The following is a 6,000-nucleotide window of genomic DNA, read 5'->3' on the forward strand; positions in this document are numbered from 1 at the left end:
TTGAGCTGGAGGAGGATCGGATGTTGGCCGATGCCCCTCAAACTGAAGTACTTGCCGTTGAAGCTAGCACTAGTAAGGGGTAGGCTCTAAGCACAAGAGAGATAAAGCTCAACCTCAGCGGTCCAAGCAAAGTAACTAAGGTGGGAATAGAAATAAGAATGGCCCCAAGCGTTCAAGGGGACTAGAGTTGGCAAGAAGAAATCACCTTTGATTTGCTTCATCTACCGAAAGCCTGGTCATTTTGCAAGTGATTACACTGAGCAGGAGGTATGTACTGTGTGTTATACCTCATCTTGTTATGTAACAAGTTCTACTATGCTTGCTGAACTAAATCCTTTGTATATCGTTGATTTAGGTGCGACAGAACACATAACAAGGGAACGCTTGAGCTTCGTGGAATACCGTCGTGTTCCAAGAGGAAGCAGGAGAATAATGATGGGGAACAACTCAAGTGTAGAGGTTCATGGCATAGGCACATGCACATTAGTTTTATGAGGTGGTCGGACACTGTTACTCCACGATGTGTTGTATGCTCCAGACATTCGGTGGAATCTTGTGTCTGTTATTTTTCTTATAAGACATGGTTTTAGAGTTGTATTTGAGAACAATTCTTTGGTTTTGTATTTAGGTGATACAATTTATGGTTATGGTTTTCTTTAGAATGGTTTTATTATATTGGATACAATTGATAATTTATCTATTTCTAGTAATGCTTTTGTTTACCAAAATACTGTGTGTATTGATTCTAATATGTGGCATGCTAGACTAGGACATATTGGCTTAGATAGGATGAACAAGTTGGCAAGAGAAGGTCTCTTAGGACAAGGTTCACTATCTGATTTGCCAACCTATGAGTCATGTCTAGCAAGAAAAGCAACTAGAAAACCATTCAAAAAGGCTTTGAGAGCCTCTCTTCCTCTAGAACTTATTCATTCAGATGAATGTGGACTCATGAATGTGCATACTAGAAAAGATCAGGCTTATTTCATCACATTTATAGATGACTATACACGATATGGTCATATTTATTTAATTTCTCATAAGTCAGAAGTTCTAGAATGTTTTAAAAAATTCATGAGCTTAGTTGAGAATTAATTAGATAAAAAGGATTAAAACTCTTAGAACGGATAGAGGTAGAGAGTATCTCTCCGATATGTTCAAAGGGTTGTGTGATGAAAAGGGGATATCTAGGCAACTTACTATTCCAGGGACTCCACAATAAAATGGAGTTGCTGAAGGAGGAATAGAACCTTGCTAGACATGGTGAGATCCATGATGGCGCAGCCAAACCTACTCATCTCTTATTGGGGAGATGCTTTGTTGATTGCGGCCTATATCCTCAATCGAGTTCCAACCAAATCGGTTCCTTCCACACCATATGAGTTGTGGACCGGAAGGAAGCCAGATTTGAGTTACTTGCGCGCATGGGGATATGCAACATATATTCACTCTACATCTCACCAATATGGGAAGCTTAGACCTAGAGGAAGAAAGTGTATCTTTGTAAGATATTCTAAACTCTCAAAGGGACATGTCTTCATTGGTCTAGATGAGAGTGAAAAGAGAACATAACTTGAGTTTAGGGATGCAACATTCTTGGAGAATGATTTTCCATCTCTTTCAGGAGTTAACAAAGAATCATCGAAATTCTTTGAGATACAAGATGGTGATCTTGTCACTCCACGGATTTAGACTCTATATAATGAACCTAGGGTTCATTCAGAAGATCCTAGTGGGAGTGGGAATGCAGATGTGATAGCTACCTCAGAGGGTGAGCAATCTGACATGCACTTGCGCCGACATAGAAGATAAAACCTATATGGTAACTCCTGAAGAGATACACTATGAGATGGCTCCAGTCGATGACCATGAACCGAAGAGCGTGCAAGAAGCTCTTGCGGGGACAAGCTCAAAGGAATGGTTGAAAGCAATAGAAGAGTTGGAGTCGATGAAAGTTAATCATGTCTGGGAGTTGGTTGACTTACCGCCGGCCCGAAAGGCAATTGGAAACAAGTGGGTTCTCAAGATTAAGAGAAAGGCAGATGGATCTATTGAGAGATTCAAGGCTTGTTTAGTGGCTAAGGGCTACACCCAACGAGCGGGCATTGATTATGAAGAAACTTTTTCCCCTGTGGTTAGGTTTGCCTCCATTCGCCTCATACTAGCCATTGTTACTCAGTTGGACTTGGAGCTTTATCATATGGATGTAAAAACTGCTTTTCTCAATGGAGAACTTGAGGAAGAGATCTATATGGATCAACCTCAAGGCTTTGAAGCTAATGGACTTGAGCGCAAAGTGTGCAAGCTTAAGAAGTCCATATATGGCTTAAAGCAAGCATCTAGATAGTGGGAATGAGTGCTTCCACCAAGCTATGATGGAAAATGGGTTTTGCATGCTTAAGGAAGACCACTGTGATTACACCAAGAGATCTAATAGTAATTATGTCATTCTGACACTGTACGTAGATGACATACTCATGGCTAGCAATAGCAAGGAGCTATCGAAAACCATAAAGAAATGGTTGTCCTCCATATTTGATATGGAGGACATGGGTGAAGCAAGCTATGTACTTGGTGTCAAGATTGTCAGAAATAGGCAAAAGAGATTATTGGGTTTATCTCAGGAGACCCATATTGACAATGTCTTGATGAGGTACCAGATGCACAATTGCAAACCAACTGATACTCCAGTGGAGATGGGTTTGCATTTGAGCCTTGATATGGGTCCTAAGACTCTAGAGGAGAAAACCAAGATGGAAAGAGTTCCATATTCCAGTGCAGTGGGTAGCCTTATGTATGCTATGATGTGTACTAGGCCGGATATTTGTTATGCAGTGGGTTTGGTTAGTTGGTACCAATCAAACCCAGGCATAGAGCACTGGAAAGCAGTCAAGAGGATATTGAGATATCTCAGAGGAACGAGTAACTACATGTTGTGTTACCAAGGATTGGATTTGCGCTTAGTTGGCTATAGTGATGCCAACTGGGCTGGAGACATCGATGAGTGCAAATCAACCTCTGGATATGCTTTCTTGCTGAATGGCGGGGCCATTTCGTGGTGTAGCAAGAAGCAGGCTTGTATATCCCTCTCGACCATGGAAGTAGAGTATGTGACATGCTCAGCTGCGGTTCAAGAGGCTGTTTGGTTAAGGAGATTCCTTCGACATACTGGGATTGCGATGACATCCAAAAAGGCTGCCCTTGTCTACTGTGATAGTACGGCAGCTCTTAGCTATGTCAAGGACCTCAAGTATCATGGGAAGACCAAACATATACATTTGAGATATCACTTTATTAGAGACATTACATCAAGGAAGAAAGTTGTACTTAAGCACATATCTACTAGTCAGATGGTAGCTGACCCTCTTACCAAACCTAGTCAAGGATGTTTTTATTTCTCATGTAAAATCCTTAGGCTTGCGTAGATTGTGGCTTACTTTTGTACTGAAACTTTCTTATTATTGAGTAATATGAGTTCATTCCAGCATTTATTATATCCACTTTCTGTGGGATTGTGTTCTTCTAGCATAAAACGAGATATGTCAATAGGCAAGAGAATGGCTCACTCACATGAGCATTCGCCTCTGGCGCCTTGGAGGCGAGCAGAGATGAGACGAATTGTGAATGACTCTCTGTAGGTCAATTCATAATCATGATTTCGCCTTGATTTGGAATCAAGATGAGTTTCTCTATTGTGAAGAGAATCGACATGAATGTTCCCACTATTCATCTTGTCTATAGGAGTCAGGTGCGAGTACTTTATATGGCACTAGGGTGGCAACAATAAAGAAACTCAGGTTAGGTGCAAGAGGTTGCGACTAGACTAAGACCTGTATGGTGTTGAGAGGGACATACATTTTATTGTGTATAGAATGCTCCACCATAGCACGTATATCATACTATGTGTGTTTAGCGATCATTGGAAATGAGACGATGGATCGCTCCTCTCATTGTGTGAGTCATGGACTTTATGGTCTGTTAGTGTTCTTAGTGACTTTCGACGACATCATGAAACGAAGGGTTGATGTGGCTACTTTGGGGTGTTACCTATGATCATATTTGATTCAACCTAAAGTGTGAAACCCAGCCCTAACCTTGACCCGGAAACCCTGTTGTTTGTAGGTCCGACAACCCAAAGTAAAGCGAGAAGTCAGCTATGGGCCATCCCAATGGAAGACTTGGTGGCTGGCTTGGAATCCATAATTGTTGATGTCAGTGTTCCATTTATGGAAACTGCACCCTGATGAAGATGGAATTAGTTGATGGACTTGGAGTGCTCTCTGTTATGGTTCGAAGGCATTTCTACCTACTAGGTAAGTCACTTGGTGTGTGTGCAAAACCCCTTTATGTTTGGATTTGATCTGAGCCTTCAATTCCCTGTTTGGACTTGCTATTCTGATTGGTCGACTCATTGGTCAACTGGACCAGTCGGCCAATCCAATCGACCAATGGGATCTGATTTTGCTAATTAGGTCTTTGCTTGCTCTATTTAAGTCCAATCTCGAGTCTACTTCGTATTTTCTGCCTTCAAACTCTTTGGAACGTACTAGAGCCCTCTGCAAGTCATCTCCCTTGCATCCTTGGTGATTATCTTGACGGATCTTCGTCAAAACTCGTGCTTTTACACAAAAAGGTATGTGATCATCCTCTTCTATGTTTCATCTTTGATTCTTCATTATTTTTATTTCCTTTTCTGATTGAGGACAGTAGTAGTGGTGTTGTATCTCTGTTGCAACCATCACTATACTCTTTCCCTCTCTTTTCCTAAGGATCTAAAGCTTGGTGGATGATCTTCATCAAGATCATCACTCACTTTTGAAGGAAAGCATGTATTCATTCACTTTCCTTATTTAGATTGATGTTCTTTAGTCTTAGATCTAATTTTCTTGAAGATCTATGCATGCTATTCATGAATCCTTTGTCACAATTAGTGATCCATCATCTTATTGTTTTTGTCCATAATTTTTGCTATGAATTCTTCAAGAACCATGATTCATCTAATTATGGTAACTTTTTGTTTCCTAATTTGTAACTTGAAGACTTGATTTGATTAGTGTTTTGGAGTCCTCTATATACTAGTATACTGCCATTGTAGTTTCCCCCTTGTTTAGTACCCTTTTGAACCACCAAATGCGGTTTTATATTCTAAAACTCTGATTTTTGAAAGCCACTGTCTCTGTTGGTCGACTCATTGGTCGACTGAGGCAGTAGACCAATCCAATCGACCAATGAGTACAACAACCTCATATTTGGTTTGTTTTGGATGTTTTGATATCTTTCCTTCTAGGTATCTTTCCTAATATGTTGTATATACTTGTTTAGGACTTTCTTCCCAAGTTTAGTCAAGGTCTTACTTGATTCCCTAAGATCCTTTGCGAGTTATATAAGGTAAGGATGGTTATTTCCTTAACTACATAGATTTCATGTTTTAGTTTCTATATTTGAATCTTGTTAGTTTATTTCCTTAATTAAATGCTTACACTGATATACTACTGATGCATTACCTTGATTACAGCAGCATTACTTGTTTATACTAGATTGATTCATGTATGATTTACTTACCAAATATATGCAAGTTGGATGTTATTATTGATTTCTTTCCATATAAGAAGTTACCATATATGTGAGATGATAGAATTATGTTTGTGTATGATTAAGTATGGTTTGGAAAGGAGAGGTATCCTTCTGACACTTCTGTCCTTGAACAAATACGGGAATATTATGGGATGTTTCCGGAGATGCCCTTTGGACACCTTCCTAAGCTGTTGGATGACATATTTAGGGTTGTCTAGTAGTGTTTGGCTAGGATGTCCTGTTATGTCAAACCCTAATTGGAGGGGGTATTGAGACCGAATGACCCGTGGTAGCAATGGGGATTCATGGGCGCTCAAGACGGGTAACCAACCCGTAAGAGGACAGGAATCACATTGTGGGGACCATTTATTGGTAGGGTTGCTGTCACATCCTCCCAGCCGGTACCCTAACTGGCATACCCGAGAG

The sequence above is a fragment of the Hakea prostrata genome, chromosome 5, assembly GCF_041222555.1.
Source record: "Hakea prostrata isolate BN-2017 chromosome 5, UWA_Hpros_2, whole genome shotgun sequence".
Classification (NCBI taxonomy): domain Eukaryota; kingdom Viridiplantae; phylum Streptophyta; class Magnoliopsida; order Proteales; family Proteaceae; genus Hakea; species Hakea prostrata.